At 38.5% G+C, this 21,471-nt stretch overlaps 1 protein-coding gene across 12 annotated transcripts in view; it reads left to right on the plus strand.

Moving 5' to 3' along the window:
* The window catches only part of CSNK1G3 (casein kinase 1 gamma 3), a 107,802-nt gene that overhangs the window by 867 nt on the left and 85,464 nt on the right, over window positions 1-21,471 (plus strand). Inside the window, exons 1-2 of one of the 12 annotated variants that reach the window (XM_025433385.3) lie at window positions 1,036-1,052; window positions 4,272-4,375. The exons of 9 other annotated variants lie outside the window; for them this stretch is intronic. The gene's annotated coding sequence lies outside the window, so the exon portion shown is untranslated. Of the gene's footprint in view, window positions 1-78; window positions 1,053-4,271; window positions 4,376-21,471 lie in introns of those variants that run through there. 2 more of the 12 variants (XM_025433384.3, XM_025433386.3) reach the window with 2 other exon arrangements.

Genomic DNA, 21,471 nt, shown 5'->3' on the forward strand with positions numbered 1-21,471 from the left:
GCTGGGGCGTGTGGGGCGGGGGGCCGGGGCTTCCCCCTGGGGCAGGGCTGTGGCCTTAGCGCACAACTTGAGCGCGGCGCGATCGGGGGTCAGCGGCCTCCGCTGCCTGCTGGGAAGGTGCCGGCGTGTTGTTTATGGCACATGCAGGGGAAGTGACACGCCGAGGCGTCGGCGCTCCTGGAGCTCAGCTCCTACCTTTCTTTTCCGCGGGGCGGTGGTGGGGATGTGTGCGTGTGCTCCGGGGCGTGGGCGGTCGGGCCTGTAGTGGGATCCTTCCAGGCCTCCGGGGAGGGGGAAAGTTAATGGGGGAGACAGACCGAGACCGGGAGTCGGCGTGGGAGATGGCTGCTGCTGCTACAGCGTGCCAGTTAGTTGTGACCCGGTTGTAAGGAGCGTGGAGGCTGGCCAGCCGGCGAGGGACCCCCTTTTAACCTTTTGTTTGCACGTCGACTTGAGTTGGAAAATTAAAAACCTACGGATTTCGAAGAGGTCGAGAAAAGAAGTTGATGTTTGCTCCTTGAGCAGTTCCTAGTGAAAGGACACTTGCTGACAGCAAAAGATGTTGAAGTACGTCGAACATGGAACTTGGAACGCTTTTTAAAATTAGAAGTCTTTAGTTTTTCAGTCCGTGCCTCCATGTTTTGGGGAATACATGCTTTCCCTGTAGGGAGAAGTGGAAGAAAAATAAGCACAGGTTGTAAGAATGAGTTAGGGTTCGAAAGACGTAAGGCCGGTTTTGGAGAACATTTTCCACCGAAAATCGGATGTAGTTCGGGACATTGTTCTTACCTTTCTTGGGGGTGGGGCGGAGAGTTCTGGGTAGCAGTCATCTCATGACTGTTTCCAGACTTTGCTTCAGCTGTGTTTTGAGCTCAGATAAAGTACGTTTTGTCTATATTAGCCTTCCTAGTTGCCCATCAGGTGGAAATTGTATCGTATAGGCACTGAAAGAAACCTGCCATCAGACAAACTGTGTGGCTTTGGCATGGCTGCTCTGGAATGTACAGACACCACGGCTTCCAGGGGAGCTTGCGTTTCTGGATATGCATCAGGTATTCGTAGTTCGTATTAGGATGGGGGACAGAAAGGTTCATTTTAATGTTGATAGGTCTGAGACTTTGTGGGCGGGACTCAGAAAATGATACTCTTCAGTGCTGCTTTAGTGTGCTCAGTGATGTCTCCCGCCACTCATCAGCTCAAGAATCTGTACATTATGTCCTTATTGATATTTTCATTGTTCACTTCCCAGAGCACTGCCTGTTAACAAAATCTCCACGACGGTATTCATTTATTCCTTCAACTAAAAAGACAGGAATTCTAGTCTAGGTGTAGTGTAGTAGCTTTAGCATGTGCAAGGGATGTTTACTCTGTTGTGAGGACGGAAGAGTGGTTAAAATATGAAGATGAATCAGACCCAGCCGTCATCTTAAACGGAGAAGCAGACATGCACTGAAATAGTTGCAACACAAGACACCTGTGGGATTTATTACAGGTGCATGGAAGCCCGGTGTGTGTGTATGTATGCGTGTCTGTATGCGTGTGTGTGTGTGTGTGAGAGAGAGGGGGGAGGGGAGAGATAGAGACAGAGAGACAGATCTTTTTTGACTGGGGAATTCTGAATTACTTTGGAGTTGGCAACACTCCATTTGGGCATTAAAATATTATAGTGTGCCTAATGGGATTTGGCGTGTGTGTGTGTGTGTGTGTGTATGTACGTGTGTAGGGAGTTAGTGTTCTAGGCAAAGAAAACAGCTGGAGCACAGGCATGTAGGTTGGGTCTTACCGGGGCGTGTTAGCTGGATACGAGGCTGTGCCAAGGAGGTCTTTGTGAGAGAGGAAGCTGAGAAAATAGGTGGAGATCAGGCCATGGAAGTCCAGAATGCCTTGTATTTAAAAATGAGTCAGTTTGAGGCATAAAGTTCCAAATGTCCAGATGTTATGCTTCGAGGAAGTAGGTAGGCAAGTAAGGATAGTAGGTTCAAGGAAACAAAGTATAACCGAGAAATCAACCTGTTAGCATTTATGCTAATGCAGGAATGTGGAGAAGTTCCTAATCAGCAACAATCCATACCTGGCTTTGTCCTGTTTCTGTACTTGAATTTGAATATGGGTGTGTGTGTGGTAATCTGGTCATTGGTTGTATATGACATGAATCCGGGTTGTAAAGATGATCCTCCAGAAGAAATGAGAAGCTCTCTATTTCTCTGTAATCCCCTCCATCCCGGCAGTAGGGTAGTTTTCTGGTGTAGTTGATTGATTCAGAGTTTCTTCGAAGGGAACAAGTGGTGGTTCAAGTGTCAGAGGGTTTCCCCAAAGGATATATTTTTAAAATTTATTCATGAGCGACAGAGAGAGAGAGAGGCGGAGACACAGGCGGATGGAGAAGCAGGCTCCACACAGGGAGCCCGATGTGGGACTGGATCCCTGGTCTCCAGGATCTAAGCCTCTGAGCCACCCAGGGATCCCGGCAAGGGATACTTCAAACTAAATAGAGGGAATGCTGAAATACTAAACAACAAAACAAAACAAAACACGGGTCATTGGATAATTATATTATTATTAATGTGAGATTCACTACGGATAAAGTGAAATGTAAGGAATCTACCTACAGGGAGGGGAGAATTGACCATAACAGTGGGATCATAAAATGGGAAACGTCCACAGTTCTGGATAATATGTGTAAGGTCTTTAGTTATCTTAAATGTGAAATGACCCTAAAATCATTTAATCCTAAACTTTATCGCTACCAAAGAAGTACTCGGAGAGATACCGCCCTCACGGTAACAGTGGTTATGTCCGTGTGGACTCACATTACAAGGAAGATTGCGTGATGGATTTTGCCAACTATTCCCCTGTAGGTGTTCAAAAAGGATTTCCGTAACAGATTTTGTATTATGGTGAACCTTCCGATGACAGCACTAATACCTGTTAAAATCTATTAAGTGCCTGCTTTCTTGTTGTTTTTTAAGAGGTTTTATTTATTCATGAGAGAACAGAGAGAGAGGCCGAATCATAGGCACAAGGAGAAGCTGGCTCTGTGTGGGGAGCCCAGTGCGGGACTTGATCCCAAGGCCTCGGGATCAGGCCTTGAGGGAAAGGCAGACATTCAAGTACTGAGCCACCCAGGCGTCCCGTAGCGGGGTATATTTTTAAATCATTATTTTTTTTGCCCCCGACTTCAGTGTTTAAGACTCTGAAGTTATCTGTTTTTTGTTTTTGTTTTTTGTTTTCCTGATCTTCCGTTCTCTTCCTCTTTCGCGTTTTCCCGAGGTTGGCACTTTGTGATATTGATTCGTAGTGTTCGTATGTGTTTGGGTGTTGGTTCTTCAAGATGGACCTTTTTTGGAAATGACCATTTGGTGGATATCTGTAGCTCTTTAATTGTAGAGATTCCATAGGAACGACAGTATGGTTCTACGTGACTAAAGACACCTCAGCGTATCCTTTCGTGTTGATCAACAGGTCAGAACCGTGTTTGGGTTTCACGTTGTGTAGAAATCAAGTGTGTATTATCCATGAATGTGAAGTGACTTTGGAGAGGTACTGCATTACTCAGGAAATACGAAGTGAGAGAGGTCGGAAGACAGATAAGGTCTACAGACACATGAGAGGCTGCTAATAGACACTTTTTTTCTTTTTTCTTTTCTCGCTGCCTTCTTAAAGCTGGGATTTAGAAATCATAAGTGTATCCTAAATTGTAGGTTTTCCTACTATTATTGAGGTGAATACTGATTTGTTCTTAAACTATCGTAGGTGCTTGGTTACATTATACTCTGCCCTGCTGCTCCCTGCCCATCATCTTTGTAATGAGAAAGGATTCTTAATGATCTTGAAGTGTTTATGGATTTGGTAGAGAAGACAGCCCCTTTGGACGTTTTCTGGACTAATAATAGATCATAGAGTTATAATTTAATTTGACGCAAGTCTATAGTTGAGTTCTATCCGCATATGCCTAGATCTGCATCCACATATTTTATAGCTTTCAGTGCAATTTAGTAAAATCTTTGATACTCCTTTTCCTAGGATACCTATGAGTCGTTGGAGGGTTGATCGGTGGGTAGAATAAAGAGTGACTCTTGAGAACAGAATACCTTAGGAGATTCTGTTTAACTCACCTGTTCACTGAAAAGATTGATACTCTTCCTTCATTTACTGGTTTATGCGCATGCTATATTAAGTTGCAGTAGACCGCTCTCTAGTTTGTGTTTGAATTTTTATTCCCTTTTGTTATATTATGCTTACAAAAGTTATTTGTGTTTGCCCCCAACAAGTTGTTGGTACTTGGTGTTGTAATCACAGAGTTTGACGAAACGTTCAGTGCACTATGGATGCAAAAAGTCATTTGTCTAAGAACCTCAGGCTCTTTTGGAAACAGGTGAGTACATCCAGTAAATTATAGTTAAAATAAGTGTGGGTGAGATAATTTGAAATAATGAGGGGAACCCTCATTGAATCCTAAATACCAAAAAACATTCTGCAGTAAGATGCTTTTCAGTTTTACGGATGTCTTTCCCTGTTTAACTGAAATGAAAGGTCATAGGCGATGTTCGATAGGTGTGGTTTTGCAAGAAGGACAGATTTGTGATCTGTAGACCCATTCGTTAATAAAAGGACTTGGTCTTGCATTAAAAGATTGTTTTGGGATTGTACATTTTTTTATGTTTAGGTTGCAATAAAATGTTTAAGATATGTAGATTTGTTACTTACTCTTCCTGAGTTTTCTTCTTTTAAGAGTTTTAAAATTTATTTGAAACAGAGGGAGAATGAGGGAGCAGGGGGAGAGGTGGAGGGAGAGGGGGATAGAGAATCTCAAGTGGACTCAATGCTGAGTGCAGAGCCGGATGTGGGGCTGGATCTCACAAGGCTGAGATCGTGACCTGAGCTGAATCCCAGAGCCAGAGGCCTACCTGACTGAGCCACCCTGGTGCCCCAATGATTCCCCTTTTAAACCGCCTTGGGAACTCTTGGTTAATTATATATTAAAAGAGAGTATCTGTTTCTAAAATACCATCTATTTTAATATTCTGTCTTAGAGATTGATTTACTAGTGTCTTCTTATAAAAAAGGAAATAAATTCTGGTATTCCTGACTGTATTCATTGCTACCTTAGGGTGAATTGTTCCACTGTCTTGTCAGATGAGTAACCTCTGGTTCTCACAAATTTTCCTGCATGGCCCCTGATATGATTTTGTATTTTACCTTTCAGTTTTTACATAGAGGGGATCCTTCTTAGACTGCCAGCATCTCCTCAACCTGAGTAGGGGCTGCTGGAGTGCATTGGCAGAGGAAATTGTCCCTTGGAAGAGGAAATGCCATACTCTTGATGTGTACCAGGAGCATTTGGGCTTGGTGCAAGGCATGCTGGTCTAACAGCTTAGAGGAGCTGCCCTCTTGTCTTGCCTAGCTCAGCTAGAGCGAAAAGGAAAACTTTTAGAACTTTTAGGTATAGGAAAGGAGGTTCAGGTTGGCGAAGGAAAGCTAGGTAGGTTGTACTATTTATCTTGGTGTCACTGTATTTTAATGCCTGAAATGGCAGTAGTTTCTGGTATGGAACAGTGAAATATTTATGTAGGACTAGTTTTACAGAGCTTTGCTCTGCCTTTCTGTGATTTTTTTTTCCTTTTTTTTTTTTTTTTTTGGCTGTGCTCTCCTCTTTGTGTTGGATTCATCCTCAGACTGGTAGCAAGATCACATCTAGACATGCATTGGCCAGGAAATGTTTTGCACAAGTTTACCAGCATACTTTTCCTTTCATGTTTTATTGACCAGAATTAGGTCATGTGTACTTCCTAACCAGTCATGACAAGGGGAATAGGGTTATCATGGTTGATTTCTGTTAATCAGGATATGTCCCCTGCAGTTGGGGATGGAGTCACATTTTCCCGAGTCACATTGTGGAGGGAGGATATGTTAAAAAATTGTGGGAAGGAAGAATTTGGGGGAAATGGATGTTATTAGAAAGGCAGTCAATAGTGACCACTACATCTACTTGTTTTGAGAATGAACATAAATAATGCACGTAAATGCACTTTGAACTTTAAAGGTTTGTACAGACGTAGCAGATGAAAGATTAGAAAGCTGTCTCTATATTGCTCTCTCTTAAATACGCTCAGGTATGAATCTTTTAGGATCTGAAACACTGTTAGTTTTCCTATTGACTGAGTTTGGGTCATAAAATCAGTTATCCAAGTTGTGAGATTCTATCTTTTTTCCCATGAAACTCATAAAGGTATTGTAACTTTAAATTAAAAATTTGTACCTGTGAACTTGCTGTAATTTTTTTCTGAGCTGCTGCCCTCCCTCCTTTCCAAAAATTAGCCACGCCTTGGCTGTCATCAGACTTCTTTCTTCTTTACTCTTAGAGGACAGTGAGTGAGTTTAGGAAATGGGAATTTGTCGGTCAGAGGGAGTTTATTTTGAACCATGGAATCCTAGTGAGATAGGAGGAAAGGAGAGTTTTTACTCATTTTAAGAGAAGCAAAAAAATTGGTGGAGGAATGGGCGGACAGGGGAGAATCATAGAATTTTGGAATTGAAGTGAAATGAATCATGGGAAGGTTGAGTGAAAGGCTCATGTCACACACCTGTTGGGTAGACTCTCCTCTTCTAATTGCTGGTCTGATGCTCTTCCTGACCCAAAGAGGTGGGAGGCCATGAAGAGATTGGTCTGCTTTGCAGTTTTGCTTAGGATCATGGGCTAATTCTATAAAATTGTCAGCCAACTGTCATTAGTACAGATATATATTTCCAGGCTCTGGAAAATTTTAGCTAGAGTTTTTTGTTTTATTTTAAGTTAAGCAAACAAATGGACAGATTTTTTAATCTTCCCTCAAGCACAGCAACACACACACACACACACACACACACACACACACACACGTAACCTCAAACGTGGCCTGCTGAAATGAAAATGCCGAAGCAGAATAAGTGCTTGGAACAGTTTATGTATGTTTCAGTTCAAGGAAGTTGTTATCTTAACGATTTCTCTGCCTGTACTATATGTAAGGAATGTGTGTGTGTGTGTGTGTGTGTGTGTGTGTACACACATATCTCAATATATATGTATAATACACACAGGATTTTAGCTGTTTTAATTCTTTCAATTGTAATTGTTGTAGTTCTACGTATATAGAATAAATCCATCTGTCTTCTGCAAGGATGGTTTGTTAATGATAGTTTTTTATAAATGGTAAGATTCGGGATGATTTTTGTTTTTACACTTTTTATGCTTCTCTATTATTTTTACTGTCAGGAAACATAGTAATTTTTTTTTTTTTTTTTTTTTTTAAAGCAGGAGGAAAAAAACAACCTAGGCGAGGGTGTTTTCTGCCAATTTCGATTTGAACATACAATTCTTTTGTTTCTAAAGGCATACCTTTAAAGTATGCCTGGAATGCAGTGCTACTTTGTAATTGTGTTTACTTTTAGAATGCACTTATTAAAATTATTTACCTTGAAATTTTAAATTAAAATTGGCCATATGATACTTTTTTTTTTTTTACTACCTCAGTCCCAATCTTTTTTTTTTTTTTATTTTTTTATTTTATTTATTCATGATAGGCACACAGTGAGAGAGAGAGAGAGAGGCAGAGACATAGGCAGAGGGAGAAGCAGGCTCCATGCACCGGGAGCCTGACGTGGGATTCGATCCCGGGTCTCCAGGATCGCGCCCTGGGCCAAAGGCAGGCGCCAAACCGCTGGGCCACCCAGGGATCCCATATGATACCTTTTGATACAAGTGTACTGTATAAAAGTAGTAGACTTCTGAATGTTTTGTAGTCACTAATTGTGTTACCTGTTTTTAAAACTTGTTTGGTTTTGCCTTCAGGTGGTATACTTGGCCGTGTATTAGAGGACGCTGTATTAGACTCAAAGTTGTCGTCAGAGTTTCCTTTAGTAAAAAAGGAAGCGAAAATAATTTTTTCCCTTACAGCCAGTCTGTGTCATGTTTATTTTCTTTTTTTTGTGAAATACTTATTTTATATTCTAGCAATGAATACTTTGAAATGGCGGGCAAATATAGTAGATAGTGTCAAAGGTAGAGAAGAGAGAAAATTCCTGATATTCCTCGTTTTATGATGAGCAAATATATGGGTACAAGGCTTTTTTTTTTTTTTTTTTAAGATTTTATTTATTTATTCGTGAGAGACAGAAAGAGAGAGAGGCAGAGACAGGGACAGAGGGAGAAGCAGGCTCCATGCGGGGAGTCCGATGTGGGACTCGATCCCAGGTCTCCAGGATCATGCCCTGTGCTAATGGCGGCGCTAAACTGCTGAGCCACCTGGGCTGCCCTACAAGGCTTTTTAATAAAATCCTTATTTGAATTGTAGACATAACCCAATATTGTTTTGGAGGTGAAACTAGTAGATGTCAGTTGTTGGTGACATTTAAAAAATTGGTATTTGTAGATGCATATTTTTATAAGACGTTATCTTATATTGTTTTGTTCTAGAGATCTCAGAACGATGAGTTGAGTCAAAAAAAAAGTATACATCTTAAAGATGTGGTCTTAGAATGTCAATTTTTATTTAAAAATATAGTAGATTTTTTACTGAGTTTTTTTCTGTCATATGAATGTCCAGACATATTGTAGCTCATATTCCTTTATTATTATTTATTTATTTATTTATTTATTTATTTATTTATTTAATTTATTCATTTTAAGATTCTATGTATTTATTCATGACAGACACAGAGAGAGAGAGGCAGAGACACAGGCAGAGGGAGAAGAGGGTCCATGCAGGGAGCCAGATGCGGGACTCGATCCTGGGTCTCCAGGATCACACCCTGGGCTGAAGGCGGTGCTAAACCGCAGAGCCACTGGGATGGCCCTTTGAGTACTTTCTGATGATCTGTTAAAAGTTGGTAACTGAGGGCAGCCCGGGTGGCTCAGTGGTTTAGCGCCACCTTCAGCCCAGGGTGTGATCCTGGAGACCTGGAATCTAGACCTGGGATCGAGACCCGGGATCGAGTCCCAGGTCGGGCTCCCTGCAAGGATCCTGCTTGTCCCTCTGCCTCTCTCTCTCTCTGTGTCTCATGAATAAATAAAATAAAATCTTAAAAAGCAAAAGAAAGTTGGTAACTGAGTGTATATTATATATGTTTGTTGTGTGTTCTGCTGTTTATCCACATTCTAGTTACCAACCACTGATGAAGTTGTTTTTGAAGACGGATCGAAAAATAAAATTGTGAGAATTGGGAATGAGAATGTGAGATAAGTCAAAATGTTTGTTACTATATGCACTTGTTTAAAATCTTCCAATTCAAAATTAGTAAATTTTTTTCTGTGGTAGAGTAAATGAGGACAGAAATTGATAATTTTAAAGATAATCCTCACAGTACTTGCTGTAGGGCTGGAAGTGCTACCACTGACTAAAAATAAGAGAAAAGTGTTTGTGGAGAAGGCAGTAGGTACCAGTGGTTCTTAGCCCTGACTTCACATTAACATTTTCTGGGGACCTTAACAAACATGATGGATACTGGGACTCTACCCCTTGCTAATTGATACATGAATCTGGGGATGAGGCTGGGGCATTGATATCTTTTAGGGTTTTCTACTGGTGATTCCAGTGTGTTGCAGGGTTGAAAATGATTGCTTCTTCTCTTTCTACACATCTCTTAGCTTTTAACTTTGAAGTTCTCTTTTTTAATTGGGATAGGAGTGTAAAAGTGAGACAAGAAATGCGCAGGAAACATTTGCAAGAAGACCGGGTTTATGAAGTGACTTCTCTTTATAGTTTTCGTACCCAGAATCCTTAGCTAATGCCACTATATTCATTGCTTATTAGCAGTTTTTGCTACAGATAGCACCAAAATGAGAGGAATTTTGAAGTTTGGAATATTCGTTCAAGGCACATTTATCAAGAATAAATTAAGCATCATCTCAGATGCCTCTGAAAATCTTACGAAGCCTAAGTGATAAAAACAGTTGTATCTTTAAAGTTACATAAACTGTAATAGTGCAAGAATTGTTGCTATTTAAAAATTTATTAGTCTTAAATGTATTGTACTTATCATATTTATAACATACTGAATGAGTTCAGTATGTTAAATTCCACTCAAAAAATGTTTACATGGTGACCAAATCGGGTTTGACACTTCCTCTGTAAATTTCAAGGATTAGACTTTTATAATCTGCCCTGGCAGGACAATTTGGGGTAAAGAAATTTAAGAGTGGTTAGAATGTAGATGATATGTTCTATGTGAACTTGGAGAAGACTTGTAGAATTATTTTGTGTTCACTGAAAATGCCCCAAGAAAATCAGCACATGATAATCATTTTTTTTTTTTTAAGGTGGAGGAAAAAGATAGAATTTGATAATGAGGCTTTCAGTAACACTTTGCACACACAGTCATTGAATACTAGGTACTATTCTATAGGACTGTAATTCCTTATCAGCAATTCTAACATCCAGAATGCTCTGAAAACCAAAAATATTTTCTTGTATGTTTGGCGCAGATTGTTTTTGTTTTTGTTTTTTCATAAAACTTGTCCTGAACTGTTGTGTATTTCATGGATTTGTAGGTTTCACTGCAGAAAATAGTAAATGTTTGATTATAATGTACTGTTGCAGACTTCTGTGTGTCATCCCAGCCTTTTTATGCATACGATATGTGTTGCATACACACTGTATCACCTGTCAAAAATGCTCTACAGTTCAGGATTCCAAAACATGTTTGACTGCAAGAACTTTGGAAAAGGGCCTGTGGAACTGCATTGATTTGCTTCTACTTGTGTCTTCATAGAAACTACTCTCATCTTATGCCTCTGAAATGGAGTTTCAGTAAGATGCTAGTAAATTTCTTGAGCTTGTTTTCTCTTGTAAATACATACATACCAAGAGGCACTTTATTTTAATGTGTGTTTGTTTAACAGTTGTTGAAAGCTTTTCTGTTTTTTTGGCATTATTAACCCTGGTCCTGTGGGCCCCAGTGTGGTCCCAGGAGCATCGTGTAATTAGGATGCTTGGGATGGAAAATGTTTCGGGTAACTGGTGTAGCCGAGTATTCATCACACACTCTGTTTAGTCCTTGGGTTATATAATTTTACCTCTGCACATGGGAACTTCATCCCAAAGCACCTGCAGGCAGTCCTCTTTTTACATATCTTGGCTTCCTTTTTCATAACAGAAAGAAGCAAGGGTGTGGTTGTATGTCTCTGTTTTAGTTTCCTTAAACTTGCTTAATTTGTTTTTAAGACTTCACTGCAAAATATCTATATACTTAACTGACTCCCCCCCCTTCCCCGCCCATCTTTTCTGGTTGTTTTTCTTTTCTCCTTTTATTACCACCCGCCCCCCCCAAAAAAAAAAAACCAAAACCCTTTAAATACTATTTCTAAACAAGGGAAGTTCATGATTTGGTATTCTGAGTCAGAAAAAAATGCCCTGCTGGTGGAAAAGGTGACAGATTAATCTGTATATTCTGTTATTTCCCTGAAGAGGGCCTTACTATAGAGGAGTGTTTATTGATTGTACTCTTTGGTAGTGTTCTGTGTACGTGGTCTTTGCTTCCTTATCCTCCCTAATAAACACTGAGGGGTCATGAGGTGGTAAGCACTGTGGTGCTTATTTTTCAGTTGTGTTTTTAGGTTTTACTTATTTATTTGACAGAAAGAGCACAAGCAAGGGAGCAGCGGGCAGAGGGAGAGGGAGAAGCAGACTCCTCGCAGAGCAGGGAGCTCGATGGGAGATTCGATCCCAGGAGCCTTGGGATCATGACCTGAGCCAAAGGCAGACGCTTAACCGATTGTGACACCAGGCAACCTTGGGTGTATTTTTTAATTCACCAAGATAGTAGGCATTTCACAATGCAGATACTAATGGTACATTTAGAGCTTACATAGTTAGGGTATGTGCACTTGCTGTGTGCTCTGAAAGAAGTGTAATTCTCTTGTATATATCGTATTTTATATTCTTGTTTAAGCTGTGTGATGTCAGAGATTGTGATTGTCTTGTGTGCCATTTCATTTCCTGTGTTTGGCACGTGATAGGCCTCTCCTGATTAGTTGTGTGTTGGATGAATGGATTAATCATTTCATCTTTTTTATTAGGGAGAATTAACATGGAAGAACCTTGATTAAGTGCCTCCTGAGGCGCTGTGCTCACTCCAAACCAATTTAGTGTGTATGTATGAGATATCTCAAACAAATAAATTGGTCCTACTTTATTTATTTAGTTTTTAAATTTTATTTATTTATTTATAGACACAGAGAGAGAGAGAGGCAGAGACACAGGCAGAGGGAGAAGCGGACTCCATGCAGGGAGCCCGATGTGGGACTGGATCCCGGGTTCCCAGGGTCACACCCCAGGCTGTAGGCGGCGCCAAATCGCAGAGCCCCCGGGGCTGCCCCAATTGGTCCTACCTTAAATAAAGTCATAAACACAAGCATCTGACTTAGTTACTCAGGATTAAAAGTAGAGAGATACTTTATAGAAAGGTTTTCTTTTTTTAAATGAAATTGAAGTTGAAATTAAATGCTTTTATGGGTTAGCCAGAAAATTTAAAGGAATTATTCAATATTTTTGGCATTTCAATTATGATTTTGTTGTAAGTTTTTTTTGTATTAGATACAATTTTTTTCTTTTTCCTGCTTTTAAATTTTTGCACGCTAAAATTTGTTCCCCTTACTATCAGTGCATGGAACAATTCCATTAGCTCCAAAAATGTCCCTCCTGCTGCCTCTTTGTACTCATCCCCTTCTTCCACTCCCAGCCCCTAGCAATCCCTGATCTGTTGTTCTCAGTTTCTGTAATTTTTCCTTTTTCAGAATAGCATATAGATTGAACTCCGTGGTATGTAGCCTTTTTGAATCTAGCTTCTTCCCTGTTGTGTTGGGTGTTTGAGATTCATTCCTGCTGAAGGATGTGTTGGTTGTTTGTTTTTGATACTGAGCGGTATTCCATTATTTGGATGTACCTCAGCATGTTTATCCATTCACCACTTGAAGCATTTGTTTTCAGTTTTTGGCAATCAGGAATAAAGCTACCCCAAACGTTTGTGTGCAGTTGTTTTTTCTTTCTGGTGAATTTAAGGTTTCATTTCACTTGCTAATAAGTTCCTAGGATTGGAATTGTTGGGTCATATGGTAAATGTTTAAGTAATTTTTTTTAAAAAAAGATTTTCTTTATTTATTCATGAGAGAGAGACACAGAGAGAGAGAGTCATAGATGCAGGCAGAGGGAGAAGCAGGCTCCATGCAGGGAGCCCGTTGTGGGACTCGATTCTGGGTCTCCAGGATCACACCCTGGGCTGAAGGCGGCACTAAACCACTGAGCCACCGGGGCTGCCCGGTAAATGTTTAATTTTATGAGAAAGTGCAAATTTTTCCTAAGCAGCTGTATGCCATTTTTCATTCCCACTAGCAATGTAGAAGAGTTCTGCTAATAAGCAATTCCTGGAGAAAAAAAGAAAGAAAAGCAATTCCTGATATTTAAATTTGCTATATTGAATTACTTTTAATAAGTAGCTTGTCAATTTGGTTGCACACCAAAATAACATGACAGTAATATGAATTCTGAACATGATATTTTCATTGTTGTAGACACCTATCAGATAGAGTGTGATTCAGGAGAGCCTCAGTTTTTAGGGAATGCAGTGTTTGTTATGTTTTGGAGCTCTTTCTTGCTCAGATGAGTAAGATCTGTTGGAAAAACTAGGCCTTGGGTTGGGTGTTGAGTTGCTTAAGCTTCTGACTCTTGATTTTGGCTCAGGTCATGATCACAGTGCTGTGAGATCGAGCCCCATCTCAGTTGGGTTCTGCACTCAGTTTGGAATTTGATTAAGACTCTCCCTCTCCCTCTGCGCCCTCCTCAAATAAGTCTTAAAAAAAAAAAAAAAGAAAAAAGAAAGGCCTTAACCCTGGTGCTTATATTGGGAAGTAAAATGTCTTTCAATTTTGTTTTTTTGTCTTCAGGCTACAGCACTTACATTGGAGAACGATTCTCTTTGATCTGGGCAGGATGAAATCCTTAGTCTGGAGAAGTGGTAGTTTAATCTTCACTATCACTTGTTGCATCTTTCATGCTAGATTTTTATGGATGTCAACTTAGTTATTGATGACTATGTCATTTACAATATTAATAAGTTCTTTCTGTGATGAAAATTGACAATATTAGCTTCCTAAATAAAATTCTCAAATGTGATACTCTTGAACGAACCTTTAATTATGTGACCTTTGCCTACACTAGATGGTTATTTGTAAGCATATATTTTTACAAATTAGAAAGTTAGCACTCTAGTGTGGAAGAAAAAATAGAAGTTCATTATGAGCACTATGTATGAAGCAGCTACTGACTTTTCTGAAGTCCTTTCTCATTTATCTGGCATTATCAGTCAATGATCTGTTAGATAAATTTGAAGACTGAATTTATCCTAAAATATCTTACTTTACTGTTTTTTAAAATGTTTTACTTTTTATTCCTCTCAGTATTTTTTAAGCATATTTAGATCTTGCTGAGTCAGTGTTCCCCTTCAGCACAACATTTATAAAGTGTGCTGTGCTGCATAGACTATCTGAATTTATCCAGGTGTATAAGATTGTCTTCTTTGTTCTCTGTCATATTTTTACTAGTCACTTCTATTGTTCCCTCTGTGTTTGATTTCCTAATAATAAGCTTAATAAATTATTTGAGATTAAAGTAAAAGATAGTTTAGGAGCTCTTTTTGTTTAATGAGCAGAATATGCCTTTTGTGACCTCTTTTATTTTTAATTTTTATTTTTTTTATTTTTTTTTGATTTGAGATTTACTTTTTTTTATTGATTTTAACTTTTTTTTTATTGGAGTTCAATTTGCCAACATATAGCATAACACCCAGTGCTCATCCCGTCAAGTGCCCCCCTCAGTGCCCGTCACCCAGTGGGACCTCTTAGTACATTTTTTCCTTCCCGTTCATAGCTATGTTTTGTAGAGTAGAAACTACAGTATAAATGACCTTTGATTCATGAGGTATTATTCTACTTGTAATATCTCTTAGATCTATAAATTGCCTGCCTGTCCATACCTTTTTCTTTCCTTCTTTCCTTGAGAAAGACATGATCTGGGCAGCCCGGGTGGCTCATGGGTTTTAGTGCTGCCTTTGGCCCAGGGCGTGATCCTGGAGACCTGGGATCGAGTCACACGTCATGCTCCCTGCATGGAGCCTGCTTCTCCCTCTGCCTGTGTCTCTGCCTCTCTCTCTCTCTCTGTGTGTGTTCTCTCACAAATAAATAAATAAAATCTTAAAAAAAAAATAGTGGTACTAATACCCAAATGTAGTACCAAAGTGCTGTCTAGGTACTTTAACTCAAAAAGCTCATGTGATATGCTTTTTTGAGAAAATGTGTGTTACATGGGCTTAGTTCAGGCATGAGTTTTAGTGCTTTTGGCTCTGAGTTCAATGTTAATGACTCAACAATACGCATTAAGTAGGGCGTTTTTAAATAGAAACATCTGTGAACAAGGTTGTATATTAATCGTTTGATGACGATTTTGTGACCAGAGGCTTCCAGGAGCTGAACCCTTTATCTTCTTTAAGAGCCACCAGTGTGCATTGTTCCCTGTTTCAGAGTTTGCTGCAACTTTGTAGAACATAACTCCTGGGAACCATGTGTTTTTAGTTTTGCTCAAATAGGTAAGGATATCCTTTGTAATCAATATAAAAAGTACATTACAGGGTCGTGGGAGTCAGAAAGTCCACAGTCTTGAAAAGGCATGGTGAGACCTGTTCTGAGACAAGTTCATTGCTATATCCCCATACGCTTGGACTCTGCCTGGTTCAGGGCAGATATTCAGTAAGTATTTGTTGAATGCAAGTGAGTACTCCAGAACGGAACGTGACTTTGCTGGACAGCTTGGAGCTTAAATTTAACGCCGTTCCTGTGATTGGGATTTGCAGCTATCTAGGTGGTTTTATGTAGTGAGATGACCTGGTCATAGAGATGGATACTGTGAATTTTTCATTAATAGAAACTTTCTGTGACCTCTGTTTGATGTTTCATTCCCATCATGCTCAAAGGGGCAGGAGATAAGGGTGATGTATATTTTTCCGGCTGTGCATGTCATAAATGTTTAGGGGGCTGAACATTTTCAAATTAAACATTCCCTCCTGGTCCAATCTTTGAGACTGTGATAAGTGGTATTACCAATGAGAGTATAAATTCATTCACCTGTGAAAATGAAAAGAGGAGGTACACAAGATATTTTGAAGCCTTATGATATAGTTGTATCCTAGTTACTAGAAAATGGACCTGGATAGTTAGAAAATTTACTTACCTAGATAGATATTCAGTAATATTTATGTATGTTAAGAAAATGTAGACTTTAATAAAATTTCTCTTTAAAAATGGACTCAGTTGCAACTGATTATAATTTAGTATGGTTTTAAAAATATTTTATTTTTTAAGATTTTATTTATTCGTGAGAGAGAGAGAGAGAGAGAGAGAGGCAGAGACACAGGCGGAGGGAGAAGCAGGCTCCACGCAGGGAGCCTGATGCGGGACTTGATCCTGGGTCTCCAGGATCAGGCCCTGGGTTGAAGACGGTGCTAAACCGCTGAGCCACCCGGGCTGCCCAATTTAGTATGTTTTGATACTCCTGTGCTGTTACATATTTATTATATCTTTCAATCTTAGAAATACTTTTTGACTATAACTCATAGAAATGTATGTATCACAACCTCTAAAAAGGTATTTTACATCGTGACCCATTGTGACCCATTGATACCTATAAAAACAAAATTGCATTGAACAAAACTATTCCTTATGACATAGGTGTACTCCATTTTCTTCTCTGTTTAATACTGTTTCATGTAAAAAAGTGCTTCTGGAGACCTCTTACTTTGTTTTAATGACCCACTAATTTAGGGTCATGACCTGCACCTTGGAGAATAAGCTCTACTAGAAGTGGTGGCATTTTTTAAAGATGGAATTTCCTGGCTCTCGAAGAGCAGTATACAGGGGGCATCACTGAAGTCAGGTTTCCAAAATGTAAAGTGTCGTTGAGGACAGTTACTAAATGTTTCTGAGACAGAAGAAGTTTCTGTAGTATGTAATTAGAGAAATTAATCTCCATTTTTGACATTACAGTTAATGGTTGAGCTTTTAAAAATAAGTGTTTAGTCTTTTCTTAGACAACCACAGTTGAGCTCATGCCAGAAACCAGTAACTGGGGCACTTGCAGCTAATAGAAGCATGTGATGTACCGGCTAGCCATCACATCACAAATATCCTTACTCATGTAAATTTCAGAGAAGCCTGGAGTCATGGATTGTAATGTAATTTTTAGAGACTGAATAAGGCATTTAAAACACTGAATAGGTCATTTCATATACTAAATGTGGCTTTTGTCATTTAAGTTACAAAGCAACGAGAAATCCATGCTGTGGCAAGGGACATGTGAAAAGCAATTTTAAGATTTCCATTACCTTTAATTTTGTGTTTGCAAGAATCGTTGACTAACATGCTGAACATGAAAAGATGACCACAGGACATTTTCATACTTAATATTACAGATCCATGGAACAACTGTGTATGTATTGCCGTACATTTTGGAAGCTAGGTGGAGTATTAATAAGCATTTAAAAGAATTTAGAACTACTCTTTAATATTTGAAAGCTTTAGCTAGTTCTGGTGGGTTTTTAGGAGGTAGAACATACCATTACTGATATGTTCTCAGGCAACTTACTCTGGTTTAAGTAGTTGCCATGTAAAGAGTGTCAGTTGGCTCTGTAATGTATTAAATTGTTGGGCCACGAAGATTAGAGAATGGTATTTAATATTTTATGTTTTGAAGATTCCTCAGTGATCATCAAATTAGAAGTATGCCAGTGGCCTACATTTCTGTTCATCTAATTAGATTATGTCTACTGTTTTCTGTATTTAGCAGCTCTCTTGAAATCTTTATTAGTGGATGTTACTACATCAAAATTGTAATTGTTTATGAAAGCAAAGCAATTGATTATTTGTATTTTTTTTAGTCAATTCTTGAGGACAATTGAAAAATACATCCCTTTGGGATGCTTGGGTGGCTCAGTGGTTGAGCTCAGCCTTTGGCTCAAGGCGTGATTCCGGAGTCCGGAGATTGAGTCCCACATTGGGCTCCCTGCATGGAGCCTGCTTTTTCCCTCTGCCTGTTTCTCTGCCTCTTTCTCTGTGTCTCTCATGAATAAAAAAATAAAATCTTTTAGGAAACAATAAATAAAAATACATTCCTTGACTAAATTTTGTCTTTTAAATATAGGTATTTAAGTCAATACGCTGAGGAGTGATAGAATCAACGTAATTTTTAAATAAATATGTTGTTACTGCTTGTGCACATTCATGTAGCTTTATGCACATCAACTGAACCATGTCCATTCTTTTTCGTTACAGACGTTTTAAGGTTTCAGTTAAGAGGGTAATATCTCCCTAAATAAAAGTTAAAATATCCTTAAGGCTTATAGATCATTATTTGTGTTACAAGAAAATGTATGCTAGGCACATTTGTATGATACTTTTCTTTCCTCGGTAGTTTTTTTTTTCCCCCTCTGGATGCCCCATTTTTAAGTTTTCAAGCTGTGTTTTTCCATTCTCTTCCTGTAGTTTTTGAAATTAAAACTTCTAAGGGAAATTTTCTGTTACTACAATTGACTTCATCTGTGGGTATAATGCAATACGAGGATTATCTGTGGGCTTTTAGCAACTGGGTAACTTTAGTGAACATTCTGAGTCTTGCATCTGCTTATATTTCTGTTTCTGCTTGACAATTAGAAATCAGAAAAACAAATTTGTGATGTATGAGTACTGCACTGCATGGTATCCACTTTGTATTTAGAATTACCTAGTTACATTTCTATCATGACCTAACTTCTTGCCTGATTTCCTTACTTGCAACTTTTCTCAATTGTTTTGTAGTGTGTGTATATAGTAAACTGCCCTACATACTTTTCTATAACAAGGTTGGCTTTTAAATAAAGTACATATATTAGTTTTTAGGATAGGTTGTTACAAATGTATCTATGATTTAGGGAGCGTATAATACACTATTCAGTGGTTCTTAACTTTTTAACAGTATTCTAATCTAAGAATCTGCTGAGAGCTGTGGTTTGTGTCTTAAGAAAATACCCAGAAGGTCCATGGATTTCAGGTAAAGAATTCCACAACTATTTCCAGTATTAATGGGCCCAGTTTTATTCAAAGTAAAGTAAACTCAACCAAAACAAAAGCTATGATTTGTAGAGGCACATACTACTTTCCTTTTCAATAATTTGAGATACTCTTATCAAGTTCTGACAGTGTTTTTAGTTATTTTAGGATGACTGCTACCTATTTATTCATGGTAGAATTAACATTTTTATTAAATTAAAGGCTGTATGCTTTTAATTAAGAAATCCATTACTTAGTTACCTTTTGTGTGTGTGTGGGTAGTGAGGAAAGTTTACCATGCCCAGCAAATTTTAAATATGCAATAAAGTATTATGAAAATATAATCACCCTGTTGTACATTAGATCTTCAGAACTTACTGATCTTGTAACTGATTGTTTGCCTTTTGATATGTATTTCTCCTTTTCTCGTAGTCCCTGGCATCCACCATCTATTCTCCCTTTTTCTGAGTTTGACTTTTTTTTTTTTTTTTTTTTAAGATTCTACAAATTAGTGATCCCATATTCATTTGTCTTTCTGTCTGGTACATTTCACTTAGTATAATGCCCTGGAAGTTCATCTGTGGTATGCCAGTCAGAGAACTTTCTTTTGTATGGCTGAATAATGTTCCCTTGAATATAGCCCGTTTTCTTTTTGCATTCATCTGTGACAGACACTTAGGTTGTTGCCATACTTGGCTATTGGGAAATAGTGCTTCAGTGAACATGGTGGTGCAGAAATCTCTCTGAGATCCTTATTTTAGTTTCCTTTGGATATATACCCAGAAGTGAGATTACTGGATCATATGGTAGTTCTATTTTTGATTCTTTTGAGAACCTCCCTACTATTTTCCATAATGACTGTACTAATTTATATTCTTATTAACAGTGCACAGGGTTTGCTTTTCTTTGTCTCCTTGCCACATTTGTTAATTCTTATCTTTTTGATAATAGCCATCAGTCCTAACAGGTATAAAATCCTTTCTGATTGTAGTTTCGATTTGCATTTGCATGATAACTACTGATGTAGAGCACTTTTTTAGTATACCTCTTAGCTATTTGTATATCTTCTTTGGAAAAATGGCTAATCAGATCCTTTGCCTATTTTTTAATCGCATTATTTAAAATTGAGTTGTATATGTTCCTTATGTACTTTACACATTAACCCCTTTTCAGACATATGGTTTGCAAATATCCCATTCTATAGATTCCCATTCTATAGATTTTCATTTTATTTCAGTGGTAGTTTCTTTTTGCTACAGAAGACATTAAGTTCAATGTAGTTATACCTGTTCATTTTCCTTTTGTTATCTTTGCTTTTGGTATCATATCCAAAAGAATCAGTGCCGAGACCAGTGTCAAGAAGCTTTTTTTGTTTTCTCTAAGGAGTTCTGGTTTCAGGCATTGTATTTAAGTGTTTGGTCTGTTACAAGTTAATTTTTGTGAATGATGTAAAATAGAGGTCCAGTTTCATTCTTCTGCATCTAGTGGCTATCTAGTTTTCCCAACACCATTTATTGAAGAGACCTTTCCCCACTGTGTGTTTTTGGTGCCCTTGTCAAAGATTGGTTGACCAGATGTGTGTGGATTGATTTCTGGTCTCTCTATTCTGTTCTATTAGTATATGTGTCTTTTTTTTTTTTAATGCCAATATCATACTGTTTTTAGTTGTGTTCTACAGATTAAAGTCAGGAAGTGTGATGCCTTTGCTTTTGTTCTTCCTCAGGATTGCTTTGGTATTTGGAATCTTGTGGTTCTCTATGAATTTTAGGATTGCTTTTTCTGTTCTGTGAAGAAAGCCTTTGGACTTTTGGTAAGGATTGTATGACTATGTAGATCACTTTGGGTTGTTTAATCATTGTAACGATAGTACTTGTACCAACTGAAGAATATATACTGGGGCAGCCCGGGTGGCTCAGCGATTTAGCACCGCCTTTGGCCCACAGTGTGATCTTGGAGACCCAGGATCAAGTCCCACGTCGGGCTCCCTGCATGGAGCCTGCTTCTCCCTCTGCCTTTGTTTCTGCTTCTCTCTCTCTGTGTGTCTCTTGTGAATAAATAAATACAGTATTAAAAAAAAAAAGAATATATACTGCGTTTTGATGTATTTCTGCCTCTTAAGAATCTTTCATTATTGTCTTACAGTTTTCAGTGTATAGGTCTTTGCACCTCCTTGGTTATATTTATTTCTAAATAGTTAATTCTTTTTGATCGTACTGTAAAAGGAATTGCTTTCATAATTTTTCTGTCAGAGCATTGTTGTTAGTGTATGGAATTTCAACAGATTTTTGTATGTTGATTTTATATCCTGTAACATTACTAAATGTGTTCATTATAGCAAACAGTTTTTGGTAGAGTTTTCAGATACACGT

Source organism: Canis lupus, chromosome 11 (genome assembly GCF_003254725.2).
Source record: "Canis lupus dingo isolate Sandy chromosome 11, ASM325472v2, whole genome shotgun sequence".
NCBI classification, from domain to species: domain Eukaryota; kingdom Metazoa; phylum Chordata; class Mammalia; order Carnivora; family Canidae; genus Canis; species Canis lupus.